We start from the raw sequence: 20,452 nt of genomic DNA, 5'->3' as shown, positions 1-20,452 counted from the left end.
CAGTCCAGGGAAAAGTAAATAAAATAAAACCCAACTCTTCTTCTTTAGCACATCTATGAAAGGTTAACTTGCTGCTCAGCCACGTGGGCATTCATGAAATCGTTTCACTTTAGGTGTCCTCTACTTCAGTACTTTACTCACAGCTCATTCACACATGTAGGCAACAGCATTCCTTAATTCGATGGAATCTGCAGTGCTGGTTGTGGTGGGTCTCATGAAAAGAAAAGGGAAGGAGGAAAAAGCCTCCACATTGACTTGGTGGTCTTGACGAAATGGATGCAGAAGACAGCTTGAGTGTCAAACTGGAAACTGTTATTTTCCTTTTCCTTTTCTTTTTATCTTTCCTATCAGGTCTTCTGCCCACTTCCCACCCCCTTCTCTCAAACGGGAAAGACACTAATTAGCTGCTTTTTTGTGTTTTTGGTAAAACACCTATTGTTTTGCGTTTCTTGTTGTTCGGTGAACATTATTGTTTTTACTGCCAAATGAGCTTCAGTGGTTGATGTAGGGGGTCTCTTGGGAACTTAACATTTTCCAGTTTAAGTGGAAAAGCTTTCTTGTTTGAATTGGCTTTTACTGGGTGCTTCAAGGTTTGCTCTTGGTTCTTTGAAGGGGGACTGAATAGCACTGTGTTTCCTTTGAGGTTCCAATGAATAAAGGATCCTATGTCCTGGGCACTTTTTGTTGTTTTTGCTGTGTGTCCTCTCTAATAGCCAGATGCAGATTCCAGGAAAACGACATATAAATGAATATAAGTAATCTAATATTTTTACAATTTGCTTTGGCCATACTCCTGGTCTTATTCTACTTGTAGCAGATGGCTTTAAAGAGCATTAGCTATGTATATATTAAAAATAATATAAATATACCAATATTAAATATTATATTGATGTATAAATGTAATATACTAATATTTATATTAATGTATAACAATTATGTATTATATTAATATATATTTTTGCCTAGCATATATTATATACAAAATATATGAGTAATGAAATGTATTTCTATGGTTAATATGTGCATAATATTAATATGATATATCCTATAATATTGATTATAAAACAATTATATCATAATATATAATTATTATCATCTGATATAATACACTATAGTTAATATATTCTGTATAACACAATATATAATGTATTAGTATAATTGTATTATATAATATAAATATAATACATATATAAAACTATATATCTTTTAGCTATACATTACACATACGAGTATGTATAGCTATTTATAATTTTATTTACAAAGGAATCTGGTCATCATAACAATTGATGTAAAAATATGCAATATTTTCAATCAAATGGGCCTTAACCTCACTACCTACACATAACTACTTTTAAAATCTTGAACCCTGTCTAACTCATGCTTCCATATCTCTCAACCTGCTTTTCTACACATGCACGTAGACACACGTTTATACACGATATATATGTATACTACCAGTTTTCAGTTCAATGTATATAAATATATAATATATAATTATATTCCTGTGTATGTATACAAATATAAATCAAAGGTATGTGTATAGGTATGTATTTCATATGTTTATATAAATATATCATACAAATAACGTATGTGTATATAAATACATGACTGTATACATACATACACAGAAATACACTTATTTAAACAAAAGGGACCTAAATAAACATAGTTCTCTAAGAATAAAAGGTTATGTCTCACTCTTTCAATAACAGTTTATAGTTTTCTACTGTATGTGCTTCTATAATTGTTATGAACATTTCCCATTTTTGTTGAATGTTAAGTTGTTTTAATTTTTTGCCGTTTTTTGTTTTTTGTTTGTTTTTTTGGTACGTAGTCCTCTCACTGTCGTGGCCTCTCCCGTTGCGGAGCACAGGCTCCGGACGCACAGGCTCAGCGGCCATGGCTCACGGGCCCAGCCGCTCCACGGCATGTGGGACCTTCCCAGACCGGGGCACGAACCCGTGTCCCCTGCATCAGCAGGCGGACTCTCAACCACTGCGCCACCAGGTAAGCCCAGTTTTTTGCCATTATTAATGAAGTTCTGAAGAATACGGTGGGCAAGATTACTTGAAAAACTCTCCTAAAAGAAAAGGGTTAGGTATGCTAGGTTAAATGTACACAACTTATTTTTAAGTGCGTGGTTGATTTTGGAAGTGTGCAGTCGAAATTTCCAGGACCCATGAAGGAAGGGTGGTACATGTGTGAGAGTTATAGCTCTATTAAGAGTGCATTGAAGATCTTGATAGCTTAGAACAGAAGCTGGAAATCCTGTTTTTATGGAGCCAAATGGCAAATATTTTAGGCTTTGTAGACCAAAGAGGCAAAATTGAGGATATTATTTAGGTACTTAGGTAACCATTTAAAATGTTACCAGTTAAAACGTGAAAATTATTCATAGCTCATAGGCCATAAAAAATAGGCAGCTGTCTGGATTTGGAATACAGGCCGTAGTTGAATGACACACCTGGTATAGAGACTTGTTTTTAAATGGCCATGACCACATGGGAGGCAGGAGGTAAGACTCCATCCCTACTAGATGGGAAGTTAGAACTAAACCTACCTATCCCTGGCTTCACCTGTAATGAAAGGGTGTGCCAGGAGAAAAAAATATCTGCTGGCAAAGGGAGACTAAGAGCAAATTCTCTTGGCCTCTGCTCTGGGTAGGAAACAGGTAGGAAATCTTGAGAATTCTGAACCGCAGATGTGTGTTCACAGTGTTTGGGTTGCAAATTTATTTGCGGTCTTGCAAACAGAAGCTAAGAAATGAACTTAAAATGCTCCCAAATCGGTGGTATTCCAAACACAAAACTAAACCCTTTCTGGAGAGGTAGACCTTCAACACAGGCCTATAGCGTTCCCACAGATAAAGTTTAGCTAAACGTGAGCTCATGATCTAAATTTACACAATAATGAAGAAATCAGCTACAAGTGGAGAGAATCAGCAAAAACAATCAATACCAGAATTAGATTCCCAAGGCCATCCATCAGATGTTGGAATAATCAGGTGCCAGGCAGAAAATATACATAAAACTAGAACTGAAACAAGGAGCGAGGATGTTTTAAAAGACTGGGTAGGATCCTTCAAACATTTTTAAAGTACATGTCATTGATAAAGCTAAAAACTCGAAGGTCGTGTAATACAGCAGATTAATCGTGGAGAAGAGTGAAATTATGCTGTTTTTAAAAATATGGCAGATCAGATTTCCTGCCTAATTATATAAGTTGATTTATCTTAAAAAATACACAGTATTTTAAAGACTTATTGGCTGTAAAATAAGTTAAGGGTATTTCAAAGGGCTTCTCTGCAAAGAGAAGTGAGAAGTAGCAAAACACAGAAAGTCGAGGGGAAAAAATGTCAGTATATACATTGCTATAGGGTGAGCTAAGCCTTAGGCCAGCAACTGTGAGGAGGAGCTGACCCTTAGATACGTACAACTAAGCTGGAACCTTCAAAAAGTTCAACTGTTTATAAGTAAAAAGATTTATTAAAATTAATAACCAAGTGTTTTAATTGACATCAGAAGAGTAAAACAATAAACCCTGAGAACATAGAAAAATAGACAATAAAGATATGAGCAGAACTTAATAAAACAGAAAAAAGTATAAAATTGAGGTGATTTAGTAAGTAAGTCAAAAGAATATTCTTTGAAAAGATTTAAAAAAACAGACTTTGATTAAGCAAAACAAAAACGTAAGTAAACAATATACAGAAAGAATCAGGACAATGTTATAGCAGAGAGTACAAACAGAGAATATATGAAATGCCAGTAAATTTGAACATTTCTGTAAAGTGGACAATTTCCTAGCTCCTAAAGTTTACCAAAACTGACACAAGAGGAAATTTGTAGCTGGAGTTCTTGCACCAGTAAAGGAATTAAGTCAATAGTTTACAAGTTTTCACCGAGAAAATACCAGACCCGGCCAGATCATTTGGGAGGTGAATTCTATCCAACTTCTGCTAAACAGATAACATCAATATTAACAAAGAAAAACTTCTAGGGAGTAGCAAAGGAAGAATGCTCCTTTATTCATCTTATGAAGTCTATATAATCCTAATACTGAAAATAGATTAGGACTGTAAGGAAAAAGAAATTTACAGGTCAAATTTACTTGTAAATATAAAAGGAAAAATTTTAAACTATGATATTAGCTACCCAAGTTCACTAGAGTAAGAAAAAGCACGAGCAAGTTAGGTCATCCAATGTAGTTTAATGTCAAGAATATATATCAATAGATTGAAATCACCACATTTTACTTCTTTCATGTGTCTCTTTAAAAAATTGGTAAGTACTTATATTGATCTCTCTTGTACTAGGCACTGTGCCAAGTCACTTACATATTTACTCCTTTAAACCTTCTATCATCCCTGGGGGAAAGTTCTATTTTGCTTCCATTTCTTAGCTAAGACTCTAATCCCCAGGAAAGTAAAGCAACATTTGTAGGTTTTTGTGGATGGTCAGTGACGGGACCAGTACAGGAACATCCAAAGTCTGTGCTTGGAAACAGTGCCCCATGTTGACGCTCACATTACAGATGAAAGGAAAGGAACCATGCACTTACCGTATAGATTAAATCTCACAATACAGGTTAAAGGAAAGGAACCATGCACTTACATTATAGATTAATACCCACATAACAGGTTAAAGGAAAAAGAAACATGTGCTTCTCTCAAAAGTTGTAAAGAAGGCATATCCATGTCTAAATATATTTCCCAATTTCTTTTGCTTGTTTTCTGACCTTTGTAGTGCATTTTGCCATGAGGAAAATTTTAATTCTTATATAATTAAATGTATCCTTTTTTCTTTGTATCTTAGAAAGGTATTCCTCATGAATAATTTATTTCAAGTCTCCCAGGTTTCTGATACTTTTACACTTTCATTATTTTTTCACTTTTAACTAGTTGCTGTATCTAGAATTTAGTAATTCTATGATAGCCATATTTTCCCACTTTTGTTGAATAATTTTTGCTGCTGATCCAAAACGTGAATTTTATTTTAATCTCAATTCCCTTATGCTCTCGCATCTAATTTTAAGATGCTTCCTATCTCACTGGTTGTTTTGTCTATCTAAAACAAAATGCTACCTTAAAAATAATGTAATTATAATATAATAAATGTCATTAGTAAACATAATACAATATATAATAAATAGCATAATATAAAATAACAAAATATAATTTACCATATAACAAGGTCAAAGGAGAGCAAAAGTATACAATCACTTGAAATATCCCCCAAAAGATATTTTATAAAATTCAATATTCATTTGTAATTTAAAAGAAAGAGTAAAATAGGGATTGATGAATGCTTCCAAAGTAAGAAGAAATTATATGTCTAAAAGAGAAAGAGGTAAGTGATAGACTTTAGTAACACTGGCAATAAATGCAGGACAAGATGAGGATGCCTGATATAATGTTAAAGAAAAAGTATTATGTAACATTGTGTTTGCAGCACTGATGAGTTCAGTGAAAAGAGAATCTCATAGAAAAGAGTATCTCGTTCTTCTTAATGTATGTACACGTGTCCATTGCATGAACATAACAGCTTATTTAACCAATATGTTACTGATCTGCATCTGGATTTCTAGGTTTTCATGCAATTTTATTATGCACAGTTGCTTCAAACACTAGGACTTCCTCTTATGTTTATATCTTTTGAAAGAAACAATATCTCCACAGACGATTTATCTGTGCTGGCTGCTAGCTGACTTTGGGTACTTCTCAGTTCTTCCCTTTACCTTCCTAGTCAATATGAAAAGGGAAGGCAAGAAGGTCTCCTGTTTAGAGACTGTAAAGGTAGGTCTTGGTGATAAAGTCTTGGTGGTAAAGGCTAAAAGTATTAACCCAGAACAAATGTTTTTCCAGCTGTAACTGTGTGTGATTCCCTTGGCTTGATTCCGTAGAGGATGTAAGACAAGACTGTAGAATCTGCCCTCAAAGTGCTTCCAGTAGGATGAGCTAAGTCAAGTATGGTGGCATATCTAATTCAAGACAAACTATAACGTCTCCTTTTCTCTCCTGGCAAAACTTGGTGGAGTGAATGTAGAAGTCACTGTATGCTTTAAATTAAAGCAACACAATAAATCTTGTATTGGAAGGTGCTTATTCTGGTCTCTTTGTGGAGACGAATTGGAAATTGTCTAGAAGAAGGAAAATTAGGTTAACCAAAGTTAAACTCATAAATAATTGAGCATTAATTAAATATCTGTGGTCTGTGTTTCTCTTTGATCATAATTTCTCCCAATTTATAGACCTCTTTGATACCTGATTAATCCTTGTCAAAGATGCAGTTAACAATGATTATTACTGTGTATTAGGTTTTGCCTGGGCCCTGAAGAAACTATCCTAAATCACCAGCTATGATTGTCACTTGATTTCCTCACAGAGAACAATCAGAACTCCTTGTCTTAAGTGGCTTGGGATGTGAAACTAGTTAGTCTCTTAGATACTGTTAGAGGACCCTACAGAGCCCATTGGTGAAAGTTTGGAAAGCACTGGGCTTCTTAAGATTGATTCTTGTAGTGCTTCAGGAAAGATCACTGAACCAAAAGGATAACGGTGTTTCTGGTTCTGTTGTTAGTGTTCTCCATGGAAACATTGCTGAAGCTTCTGGACTCAATTTCCTTCCCCATGTGTGAATGTCACTGAAAAGATCCAACTCCATTCTATCCCCATGTAACTTCAGAAACTAAGCAAAATGAAGACTCAAAATTCATTTCAACTAATGAAATGAATATATAACGTAGAGTGGAACTGGGAAAATACCTGGTTTAAATTCTGGAAAGTACCAACTATACAATTCTGGATAAGTTGCTTCATCTTGCTTAGTCTAATTTAATGCCCATCTCACAGGATGTTATGATGATTAATTTAATATCTTTATATAACGTACAGTGTTATGTAATTTCTTCTTCGTTTTCTTGAGTAAATTCATATCCTTAAGCAACTCACTGTAAACAATAGTTACTTACTTGCTTAAATTACTCTTAAATTACTCTTAAATAGTTACTTACTTGCTTAAATTACTCTTAAATTACTTACTTGCTTAAATTACTCTTATCTTCTATTATCAGCTGAATTGTGTCCTGCTCAAGTTAATATGTGGAAGTCTTAACCCCCAATACCTGGTAATATGACTGTATTTGGAGATAAGGCCCTTAAGTAGGTAACTGAGGTCAAATGAGGTCAAATGGGTGGGCTCTAATCCACTATGACTGGTGTCCTTATAAAAAGAAAATATTAGGACACAGACATGCACAGAGAGAAGACCATGTGAAGACAAAAGGAAAACATGGCATCTACAAACCAAGAAGGGATACTTGAGAAGAAATCAATCCTGCTGACACCTTATCTCAGATTTCTAGCCTCTAGACCTGTGAGTGAGTAAATTTCTGTTGTTTAACCTCCTCAGTCTCTGGTACTTTGTCATGGCAGCTCTAGGAAACTCATACAACTTTTTATGGCCTCCTTGTCTCAAGTTGAAAGTTCAATATTTGGCATCATAGCTAGGAAACAAAAATATCATCTACATTCCTTGTTGTAGTCTTTCTTCCCCATTCTCATTGCTAGTAATTTCCATATTTGGGTCTCTTTTCTGTGCCTTGTAAACAGAGCGTTACGCTCATTTCTGGTCTTACTGCTAATATACAGTAAATGTGCAGATACCGTATAGATTTTGGAGAAGTGCAGCATATAGTTGGCACATGTGTGTATGTGTGTGTATTCATATAATTTATACTTTTTCTCTCTTTTCTTCCTTTGGTGTGAGCTAAGATTCTCTGCTTTTGTGACGAGTACTCCTGAGTACTAATCCCTGAATTTAATTCACCAAAAATTGCCAAAAATAATAATAATATGGGGAAAGAGAGAGTGATAGAGGGAGAAGAACAAACAATCAGGCAAGGGCACTGCTGTGAATTATTAGGGTCTTATTAATAAGATTATGTTAGTCTAGAGGAAATGACCGTAAATGACCGTAAATATCATCAGTGAGCCCAGTTGGTCTTTACTGACTGCTAGACACATCCCCGAGTTCTGTTCTTAGTCCCCAACTGTATGATTACTACTGTCTGGAAGTATCATTTGAACAACTAAAGTCACTTAATGGAAAAGGAATATGTCTTTAGAGAGTCAACAGTAATTTTTCTATCTGATTAAAAAGGAATGTTGACTGTCTGGCAACCTCAGTCATATTTGTAAGCAGGAAAGCATTGGCTATTAAAAGTGGATGATGTAAAGTGATGAACAGAAACTTTGGCGATAGGTATACCTGGATTTAATTCTCACTTCTACCGCTTGGTAGCTGGATAGCCTTAGGCAAGTTTCATACCTCCCTGAAATTGACTTAATTCAGTCTGTAAAATGGCATAATAACTTATTATAGCATCCTTTTAGGAATTTTAAATCAGTTCTTGAAATAAAAGTACACAATATATAGACAAGTATGGATTCCTCGATAGGTGTTTGACCTTTCATTTCTCCAGTATCCCACCCGCATCAAATAAAGAAAAATACTTTTTTAAAATTTACGAATATTTCATTGTTCTAAAGTTAAAGCCATAAAAATAGAAATAATCAAATGGCCTACTATCATACCATTAGAAGAAAAAAAAAGTGTTCGTGAGAGTTCCATATTAGAATACAAATTTTCCTTAGGCACCTGTTTATGTATGCTATTCTGCTCTTTACAATAAATAATTAAATTTAAAAGACTTAATTCCTCACTTTTAAGACCTTATTAGTTTACAAATTACATATTGACCTATGCTAAATTTTATACCGACCCATGCTAATGAATTCAGTACAGAAAACAAAAAACACTGCACTCAAGCAAACTACATATATATATATATATACACACACACACACACACATATATATATATATATATATATATATATAACTTAAATGCATTTATATCCTACCATGTCTCATAAAGCATTGTGGTAACTCACCTGAATACAGACAATCAAATATAATGGCAAAAGCACTTAATATAAACAGGGCCAAGGAAACATAGACAGAAGATGAAGAAAAGATGAGGGAAATGTGAACAGGAGGACGTGTAGTTAATCGAGTTGTATGTTTTGACCTTAAGATTCTCTGTGTGGGGACTTCCCTGGTGGCACAGTGGTTGGGAATCCTCCTGCCAGTGCAGGGGACATGGGTTCGGGCCCTGGTCTGGGAATATCCCACATGCCGCGGAGCAACTAAGCCCGTGCGCCACAACTACTGAGCCTGTGCTCTAGGGCCAATGAGCCACAACTACTGAAGCCCGCGTGCCACAACTACTGAAACCCCAGTGCCTAGAGCCCGTGCTCCGCAACGAGAGAAGCCACAGCAATGAGGAGCCCGCACACCACAATGTAGAGTAGCCCCCACTCGCCCCAACTAGAGAAAGCCCATGTGCAGCAACAAAGACCCAACACAGCCAAAAATAAATAAATTTATTTTTTTAAAAAAAAGATTCTCTGTGGATAAAACAACATGTAAATAATTGGTTACAAAGCCACATTATTTAAAGGTGCCAGACTGCACATTAACAGTCTGACACAAAGGGACAGCACAGGAAAACTATTCAAAGATAAAGATTTTTAAATCTTTGCAGTTTGAAACCTTTTAGAGCAAGTGTAATGAGCTCGACACACATTTCAACACTCCACATGTTAATCACATGTTCAAAGCATGTCTCAAAGTCATTGGAAATAGTTGCTGTCTCTGCCTCTGATATGTAAAACAGATCTGTGATGTGTAAAACTCAGGAGGTATTGATATCCACTTTTTGGCATCTGAACAGGAAACAAAGTTGTTTCGCAGTGATAATAAAGAATGAAGTAAATGCAACAGTGAAATAAAAGACAAAGTACTGAGGGAATGTATTAACAAAACGAATCCAACTAAATTCTGGTGACCTGGGGCCTACGATTGTACACACTGCATGGAAATACCCCAGCCTAAATACTGGCATAGGAGGAAGGGTACTGCTAAGCCCATCACAGTATAATCCTTTTAAATGTCCCTTTCAAGGTTGTCTCCACTCAACACTGAGTATAGGAAATCTTCCCATCAGGCAGAAACACTGGCTGTGCAATGATTGACCAAGAAATTAACACACTAATGAATAAATGATGCTAATTTATTTCTATCCCTGAGAACGGGAAACAGCACACACTCTGTGTCAATGGTATGTCCTCTTTCCCACTTTTCTAAATGGTCAATTATGTTTTCCCCTTCATTGCTTTATATCATGTGTGGCAGGCATGATGGGAAATGGCTACCAATGGTTCTGTTATTGATTTCTACCTTCCTTTCACTGTGGCTAAAGAAGATACTTTGTATGATTTCAGTTTCTTAAAAATGTATTGGTACTTGTATTGTGGCGTAACATATGGTCTTTCCTGGAGAATGTTCCATGTGTACTTGAGAAAAATGTGTATTCTGCTGTTGTTGAGTGGAGTGATCTATATATGGCTGTTAGGTTTAGTTGGTTAAATGTGTTATTCAGTCCCCCTACCTCTCTACTGATCTGTCTAGATGTGTTATCCATTATTGAAAGCAAGGTATTGATCTCCAACTATTATTTTAGAACTATCTATTTCTTCCTTCAATTCTGTCAATGTCTGCTTCACATATTTGGGGGATGTTTGGTACATATATGTTTATAGTTGTTATATCTCCTTGATAGATTGAACTTGTTATCAACATATAGTGGCCTCCTTTTCCTCTTGTGATAGTTTTTGATTTAAAGTTTATTTTGTGTGATATTAACGTAGCCATCCCAGATCTATCTTCCTTCCTTCCTTCCTTCCTTCCTTCCTTCCTTTTTCTCTCTCTCTCTTTCTTTCTTTTTGTTACTATTTGCATGGGATATTTTATTCTGTGCTTTAACTTTCAACCAACTTGTGTCTCTTGAAATCAAGTGAGTTTTTTGCGGACAGCATATACTTGGATTATGGATGTTTTTAAGGTCCACTCTGCCAATATTTATCTTTTTATTGGAGAGCTTAATCCACTTTTTCAAAACTTACTGATGAGGAAGAACTTAATTCTGTTTCCTGGTTGTTTTCTGTATGTCTTATGCATTTTTTGCCCCTCATTTACTCCATTACTGACTTCCTCTGTGCTTAGCCGATTTTGTTGTAGTGAACTCTTGATTCCTTTTTCATTTCTTTTTGCATATAGTCTATTGATATTTTCTTTGTGGTTATCAAGAAGATTACATTTACCCTTCTAAAGTTCAACCAATATCATTTGAATTGAAACCAACTTCAATAGCACACAGAAACTCTGTTCCTCTACAGTTCCATTCCTCCTCCTTACATTATTGTTGTCACAAATTACACCTTTATACTTTGTGAGCCCAATAACATGGATTTATGATTATTTTATGCATTTGTTTTTTCAATCATGTAAGAAATAAAAAGTAGAGTTACAAGCCAGTAGCACAATACTGGCTTTAGTATCTGCCCATGTATTTATCTTTACTGGAGATTTCTATTTCTTTATACAGCTTCGAGTTGCTGTCTAGTGTCCTTTCATTTCAACCTGAAGGTTCAATTTAGCATTTGTCCTAGGGCAGTGTTAGGAAGTTGTAAAACAAACGCCCTCAGCCTTTGTTCATCTGGGAATGTGTTAATTTCTCCCTAAGTTTTGAAACCAGTTTGGCCAAATATAGAATTCTTGGTGGACAGTTTTTTTCTCTCAGCACTTTAAATATGTCTGGCCTCTTGCTTCCGTGGTTTCAGATAGGAAATTAGCTATGAACCTTTTTGAGGATCCCTGCTTTGTAACAAATTTGTTTTTTCTTTCTCCTTTGGGAGTAAAGATTCTTTCTCTGTCTTTTGGCATCTGAGAGTTTGATTATACTGTTTCTTGTTGTGGCGTTCCTTGAGTTTCTCTTAGTCCTGAAATCAGGCAAAGATTTACAGCAAGCAAACACATACTGAACCAGGGAAGAGGCAATTTGAAAATGGCAGGAAAGCTTTGTGGCATTTTTACTTGCCCTTGCCCCATCTACTCTTAGTGTAGTGATGGTCTTAAAGTGGTAGGGTCTTAATGCAGTGATAGTCTTAAAGTAGCAGCAGACCATTCCTAGTATGGGGCCCTCAATCCTGCTTCAGGAGAGAGCAGAAGAGACCATACTCTCGGATTATTATGTGTATCTGTTCTAACCTGTCTGGGAGCTACCTGAAGGACTGACACAAGATGCTTATCTCTGTCTTAGCTAACCTGGAACACAGTCTGGAAAAGCAGCGGTCATTGCTCAAAAAAAGTGCAAGGTGAACTAACAAAGCAGAGATGGCTGGGGCAGAAGACTGTGCATTGAAATACAATAGACCACATAAGATGCAGGAGCAAAAGTTGGGGGAGATTCTTTGGGAACTTAGAACATACAAAAAGTATGTGTCCAGAGAAATTAAGAAAGCCACATGCATACTCAAGATAAGATGCATGTTCTGAAAACACCAGAGGAGTCTCTAAGCTTTTACCATGGGCTGAGCCCTGACCTCAGTGCAGGTCAGCTAAATGTTGAAGGAGTGATCCAGCAATCTGCACAATGGGGAGAGGTGTGTGGTTTTGAGTGTGCATGTGGATGTGCTTGTGTATATTTGTTTTTGTTTGTCTTAGGTGTGGGAATTCAAGGACATCTCTGTCAAAACATTAGCTAAACATGAACTAAAGGAACAGAGACTTCAGTGCCTACATACGATAAGGAGTACACTCATTGCAAAACTAGTTTGGAAAGGCCCCTAAACAAACAGACTACTACAGCCTTCAACAATCCAAAGCCCAGAAAACCCTGGGAAAGTGGGAGAATCTGATTTCCATAGACACCACATTATAATATTTGAAAGCCAAATGTTCAACCAAAAAACTCACAAGGTATACAAAGACATGGAAAAGTATGGTCCATTTAAGAAAACAAATTAATTGATGAAACCATCCCTAAGGAAGCCCAGACTTTTCTCCATTGCATATTCTTGCCTCCTTTGTCATAGATTCATTGACCATAAGTGCATGGGTTTCTTTCTGGGCTCTCTATTCTGTTCCAGTGATGGATGTTTTTGTGCCGGTACCATACTGTTTTGATTACTGTAGGTTTGTAGCACAGTCTGAAGCCAGGGAGCATGATTCCTCCAGTTGTGTTCTTCTTTCTCAAGACTGTTTTAGCTATTCAGGATCTTTTGTGTTTCCATACAAACTTTAAAATTATTTGTTCTAGGTCTGTGGAAAATGCCCTTGATATGTTGATACAGACTGCATTGAATGCGTAGATGTCCTTGGGTATGATGGTCATTTTAACAATATTAATTCTTCCACTCCGTGACCATGGTATATCTTTCCAGCTGTTTGTGTCATCTTTCCTTTCTTTTATGAGTGTCATATAGTTTCCTGGGTACAGGTCTTTTACCTCCTTAGGCAGGTTTATTCTTATGTATTTTATTCTTTTTTATGCGATTGTAAATGGGATTGTTTCCTTAATTTCTCTTTCTGATAGTTCACTGTGAGTGTATAGAAATACAAAATTTATATATAGAAATCTATTGTATCCTTCAAATTTACCAAGTTCATGTTTGAGCTCGAATAGTTTTTTGATGGTGTCTTTCAGATTTTCTATGTATCATGCCATCTGCAAACAGTGACAGTTTTACTTTTGCCTTTCCATTTTGGAGTCCTTTTATTTATTTATTTTTTCTTGTCTGATTGCTGTGGCTAGGACTTCCAAAACTCTGTTCAATAAAAGTGGTGAGAGTGGGCATCCTTGTCTTATTCCTGATCTTAGGGGAAATGCTTTCAGCTTTTCACCATTGAGTATGATAGCTATGGGCTTGTCATATATGGCCTTTATTATGTTGAGGTATGTTCCCTGTATGCCCACTTTCTGGAGAGTTTTTACCATGAATGGATATTGAATTTTTTCAAAAGCTTTTTCTGCATCTATTGAGATGATCGTATGGTTTTTAGTCTTCAGTTTGTTACTGTGATGATAAGAGACCTAAGACAGCTACAGAGGCTAAGTGACCTTTCCTTCCCTCAATGGGTAGGTATCCTTGTTCTGCCTTCTAATTGAGTTAGTATCTGAGTAAAGAACTGCCAGGTGTCATTTAGTTCACAATACACTGCTGTGGCAATATAGAAATGAATTTGCCTAAGTCATTTGGCTTTTCTCAATTATAGTAAATGAATATACTGAATGAATACTTCAACTTAAGGAAATGTTCTTAAAAATATATTAATGTAGGCAACTTCAGTGGAGAACTGAAATCAAAACAAAGCATTCAGATAAAGGGTTGAAATAAAAGTACACTCAGTTGTATCCAGTTTCCTCTTGTAAATCTCTCTTTTTAATTTGAGTGGACAGTCACTTGAGAATATCTGACTTGCGGCTAAGGAAATCTAAGCCTTCTTGGCCACACTGTATTCCCTTATGTCATTTAATAAAGACACCAGTTGGGTTGCTGAAAAAAGCGTGGGAAAAATCAATCCCTCACATCCAAAGGGCGGCTCTTGAAAATATGTGTGTTGTTGTAGTTATTTTGCTCTTCTGGCCTCAGAAGTTCTAATCTTAACCTTAGCCCCTCATGGAGAGAGACTTTGTAAACCAATTCCCACATTACTCATCATGTGACCGTTGAAAAAGAGCAACCCAGCTCTTTTCCTGTGCTTTCAACCAGTTATCTTCTTCAAAAATCTGTTTGGATTGTTATACCTTAATCTTGCCTGGCAAGGGACTTATGGGAAGGTTCTTATTGTTTGAAAGTTTGGTGCCAGTATCTGCAAATAAAGAAGAAAGATGTGTTTATCAAACATCCCAATAGTGAAGGTGTGTGAAAGCAACTTTTGAAAAAGTTAATCTGTCAGAGTTTAGCCGTATTATTACATTTTATTTTATTCATTGAAAATAAACAATTATCAATGAATCCTTTCTAGATTTTCTAGTTTCCCAAAGTTCCCTGTATTCACATTCTAAGAGGAAAAATGGTATTTTAAGTCACTGCTCTCCACCTTACGTTATTTATAATCACTCCTCATGACCTCTTCCTTCCAAGAAACTTGATCCTGAGAAGTGTCCTTTGTTTGTCTTTGTGGAATAAGTGATGAGGATGCATCCTGGAGACCTGTGAGATGTTCAACTTGTGGCATAATGAAACTAGGATGGAGAGTTCTGGAAAGATCTGGAAAGGTGGCTGGTAGAGTGTGGCCAGATGTGGGAGAAGAGAGATGTACAGAGAGGGGGAGAGGAAATTTTCAGAGGGAGAAAATGAAACAAATAATTAAATAAGTTTTGTTGTGTGGTGTGGGACGCAAGCCTTTCTCTCCCCCTTTCCTTCACAATGTCTTCGTTAAAGACTGTGTTTTTCATTAGTTTTACTAAGATAGGATTTGCCGTTTTGTTTGGGTACTGAGAATGGACCCATGGAAACAGTTACATTTGGGTTATCTCTGACTGTCTTTAATGAAGAACATAAATATTGGCCACACTATCTATGCACATGCTATCACCATGCCTTTTTTGTTCTCTGTTCATATATCTAAGTCCTCTTCTTTCTTTAAGGTCAATCTCAAATCTCATCTGAAATGTACATTTATTGATAGATTCAACCCATAATGAACTGTCCCTTCTTTGTCCTCCTTAGGCTCTGATTATTTACAAAAACTCATTTTTGAACTTAGAAACTGTCCAATATGATATATTAGTTATTTCACCAGCATATGTTATATCCTCAACACAATTATACGCTTTTGTGGGGCTGGGATCATACATTCTGTAATTTTTCTCAGTACTTACACTTACTTTGATAAAAAGCGCATTCATTCATCTAAACATCATTTATTGGGTGTTAATTAAATATCTCAACTCAGTAAATATTGTTTGAATGAATGCATGCATGAATGAGGGAGTGTGCAATAGGTAGCCTAATGTACCGCCCAGTGTGAGAAAACCAAAAACATAAACACAAAAGCAAGCCAAAAAGTGGACCAGGACTTTCTGTAAAATATCCTGCTTTTTGTTGGATGATGCCATGAAAATCAAGATGCTCCTGAAAGGTCTTAATAGCTGACCAAGAATAGTAAACAATTGAAATTCTCTCAGGCTTCTTCAACCCTATCACTGGACACATTTATACCTCTCAGGAATGGTATTAAAAGAAGAGATTAATAAAGCTTTTATAGATGAGTTGATAAATCTCTAAAGATTTAAGTCTTCATTGCCTCCTAGGTTTTCTCTATTTTGGGTTTCCAAAAGATTTCAATAAACCACAGGATAATTAAAAATTAGACATTATCTTTCTTACCTTGACGTTTTTTGATGGTAAACACCTTTTTATTGTCTCCATAGTGCTGCCCAATTTCCACCAGTACAGTACTTAAGTGAATTTTGCTCTGGATGGTGGGATATAGAAGATGTAAACGAATTGTTTGTATATGTTTTAGAATTCTTCAAAAGGGCCTGGCCATGGAAATGCATTGAATATTACTTAAATAACTAAAGTAACTTCCTCAGAATTATTATTCTGTTCTGGTTAGGATACTATCTGCCCTGGTTTGTTAAAATTTCCCTTTAGAGTGGTTTTAATTTTGTTTCTGATAGGGTCCTAGGATTTATTGCCACACCCATCCTGCATCTGTTTTTCTTTGAATTACTCTCCTTGCAGTTTCTGATTCATACAGGGCCTTACAGGTTAGTGACAACCTGGCCATCACAACGCTGGAAAGGAGAGGCCTACTTTTCAGAGGTGTTGCTGTTTTCTGTACCTGAAGGTTTTCAAGAGATATCAATCTTCCTCACCACCGCCCTTGGCCCTCTTAATGGACTAAGCAGTTCCTCCTGAAATTTCTGTAGGATATCTGTACCAACTTCTCAATATTGTTCCATCCTGAGTCTATAAATTCCTGGCCACAAGGTAATGTTAGATTTCTTGCTCCAGCCCCTATTTACATAAGGCCTATACTAAGGAACGGAACCCACAGACATCAGTCCGCTCTTCTTTCTCTGGATTTAATTTCTCTGTTACTTTCTGAAACATGCAGGTGTTCCTTTCTTTCTTTTAATCTCAGCTATGTGCTTTTAACTTTTTCAAAATTGACCCAGAATTTACATGTGTCTCCAGTAAGAGTACATTAAATTGAGCTTAGTCTGCTATTCTACTGGCATATTTGAGATCCAGATAATTTGCTACTTAACTGGATTCAATGACCTGTATATTTCAGGCAACTAAAACTCACCATGTTCCAAATATCCCTCCTTATAGTTAGTAATTTTCTTGGGAATCTGGATGAGATTAAATGGAATAAAGTTAGTGAGTGGCCCAGGAATGCCTGAAAGTTTGTTTGTCAGAGTGGCCAGGGAAAGTTAAGCAAGGAAGAAAAGCAAATGAAAAACAGAATCACATTATTATGGCTGAGTTTACTCCCAGGATTCCATGCAGAGCTCTCTGTAGAGCTGCGATGGGTTATAACTTATGCCAGAGCTCTACGTGGGGCTGACACCGTCTCATGCCAAGCTCTCAGTTCTGGGCTCACGTCATCTCTGGTCCACTCTGTGGAGTGGAAACTTTGGAGGAATGGCCAATGTGTTCCACGGCGTAGGAAGAGGGAAATTGTGAATGTGACTTTCTAAATTGTGGAGGAACTAAGCATTGTAAATGTGCCGTGAACTATGTTGTTTAATTTGACCAGTCAGATCAATGACTTTCCCCTTGAATGAAATGCTGCTACGTATATGAGCAGAAAAACAAAACTGGTATAAGGAATAGATAGCTAGTGGGAAGCAGCCGCATAGCACAGGGAGATGCGCTCGGTGCTTTGTGACCACCTAGAGGGGTGGGATAGGGAGGGTGGGAGGGAGGGAGATGCAAGAGGGAGGAGATATGGGGACATATGTATAACTGATTTACTTTGTTATAAAGCAGAAACTAACACACCATTGTAAAGCAATTATACTCCAATAAAGATGTTAAAAAAAAAAAAAACTGGTATAAGGAGATGGAGAGACTGGGAGTCTTATTTTCCCACCAATTAACTTTGCCTCTGACCATGACCTTCCCTTTGAGTCTCCTAGACCTTGGGGATGATCGCAGCCCCTTGGGTTGGGTGACGGCAACCCCATCTTCACTAGAACCTCTATAGTTAACTTTGATTTTTCCCACTCCGTCTATCCATCCCATGTATGCAGTCAGACATTTGATCTTGGACTTTTCCTGACAAAGTATGCTTGAATATAACCATTTCTTTTCACTCCCACTGCTACTGCTATTGTCACTGCCTTAACTAGGGCTTTATCTTTAAGTTCTTTATATAAATATATAAATATCTCTATATAAATATAATATACAAATAAATAAAATATAATATTAATTCTGATGATTTTAAAGTCTTTTCTTGATAAAGACTTTTCCTGATAAAGATACACAATATCTTATATAAATATTTTTGTATTATCTGCTCTTTTCTTAGAATTTTAGCCATATGATTCTATCTCTTGGTTTGTCTAGAACTTTTTGATTGAATGCTGGCTATTTTATTTGGCTTTTTTTGTTTTTCTCAGTGGAAACGTTGTTTTGCTTCAAAATATTTTATTCTACCTGGAAGTAGCAAATCTTCAAATTACAATTTTTTAAATGCTTTCAAATATCAATACTATAGGTGTCACAAAATCTAGAAAAATGACATTTAAAAATGAACTACTGCCAGATGTGTCTCTATAAAGCTTTTCCCCCACTCTTTTAGCTATATATTCTTTAACTGCCTCCTCATATGACAGTTTATGTATTTTCAAAATAAAATTTTAAGAAATAAACTTTGTAGTTTTTAGACATAGATTTCTTGTAACATGGTTGATTAGAATTTGCTTCTAGTTATTAATAGTTTAGAAAAGTTTATTTCAGCTTCACAATTTATTATTGATAATGTCACATTAATTTTCATTGTTAACTTTGAGAAAACCTCTATGGATTACTTCCTCATAAGTATTTACTATTATAAATGCATTACTGATTTCAGTACTGCTATAGGTTTGTGCATTACAGGGATTCTGATAAAATACTCATTCACACCATTCCATTACACACATTGTTGATGGAGTATATTCATTCATTCATTCATTCATTCATTTTTGGCTGTGTTGGGTCTTCGTTGCTGTGTGCAGGCTTTCTCTACTTGCAGGGACTGGGGGCTACTCTTTGTTGCGGTGCACAGGCTTCTCATTGCGGTGGCTTCTCTTGTTGCAGAGCACGGGCGCTAGGCACGGAGGCTTCGGTAGTTGTGGCTTGCAGGCTCAATAGTCGTGGCTCACGGGCTCTAGAGCGCAGGTTCCGTAGTTGTGGCACACCGGCTTAGTTGCTCCGTGGGATCGAACCCTTGTCCCCTGCATTGGCAGGTGGCTTCTTAACCACTGCGCCATCAGGGAAGCCCCTGGAGTATATTCTTGACAGAAGAAAATTTCCGTTTTGACTAAGCATTGATGAGAACTGAATCTTTGACTTATCTTTCACATGCCTGATGATTGAAATAATTTTCCACAGAATAGCTTCTGGTTTTGTACTTTTCAGTTCTTTTTTTCTTCTTCAAACGCACATGCTTTGAGAGCTGTGAAGTGCAAGACATGGCTATATTGTAAGGTGGTTTTTGTCCTTATGCTTCTGTGTCTTGTGCTAGGTTAAGTCAGTAGAGTAGTCAGTATGAGTACTGGAAGTTATTCCTGTAATGGGATAGTATATAGTCAATTACATATGGCGGTGTCTGAAAATCACATAATAGCCTCACTTAAAACATCTCCTTAGGGCTTCCCTGGTGGCGCAGTGGTTGAGAGTCCACCTGCCGACGCAGGGGACACGGGTTCGTGTCCCGGTCCGGGAAGATCCCACGTGCCGCGGAGCGGCTAGGCCCGTGAGCCATGGCCGCTGAGCCTGTGCGTCCAGAGCCTGTGCTCCACAACGGGAGAGGCCACAACAGTGAGAGGCCCGCGTACCACAGAAAAAAGAAAATCTCCTTAGCCAGATTTCAAAAAAGCCTGTGGCCATTCCAATATGATCCAACATAGCAGAGTATGATAGAAGGAAAATTGGCAAAGAAAGAGACGCTGGTCTTACCTGATGGAAGTTAAAATATCTCTCTTTTGACAATTTTGCAAAAACTTATAATTCCATGAACTAATTTCTAGGGTTCTTCATAGGACCTAAAAAGGAACCCATAGAGTTGTGGAACAACAATAGAAGCTGCTGTGATGAGAAGCCCAGGCACCGCAACAAAGAGTAGCCCCCGCTCGCCGCAACTAGAGAAAGTCTGCACGCAGCATTGAAGACCCAACGCAGCCAAAATAAAAATAAATAAATAAAGATAAATAAATTTATTTTTAAAAATGTAATACTCAGGTTTGAGGCATGAGAAATATGATGAGGAGAAATTAGCTAATCCTTTCAGAACTTTTAAAATATCAAACTCAGTCTCTAA

General features: G+C 36.7%; 1 protein-coding gene across 7 annotated transcripts in view; it reads right to left on the bottom strand.

Moving 5' to 3' along the window:
* LOC117199116 (uncharacterized) overlaps positions 1-20,452 on the bottom strand; it is a 287,008-nt gene that overhangs the window by 192,683 nt on the left and 73,873 nt on the right. The gene's annotated exons all lie outside the window — the stretch shown is intronic.

Source organism: Orcinus orca, chromosome 17 (genome assembly GCF_937001465.1).
Source record: "Orcinus orca chromosome 17, mOrcOrc1.1, whole genome shotgun sequence".
Taxonomy (NCBI): domain Eukaryota; kingdom Metazoa; phylum Chordata; class Mammalia; order Artiodactyla; family Delphinidae; genus Orcinus; species Orcinus orca.
This window is presented reverse-complemented; position numbering and strand designations above follow the sequence as displayed.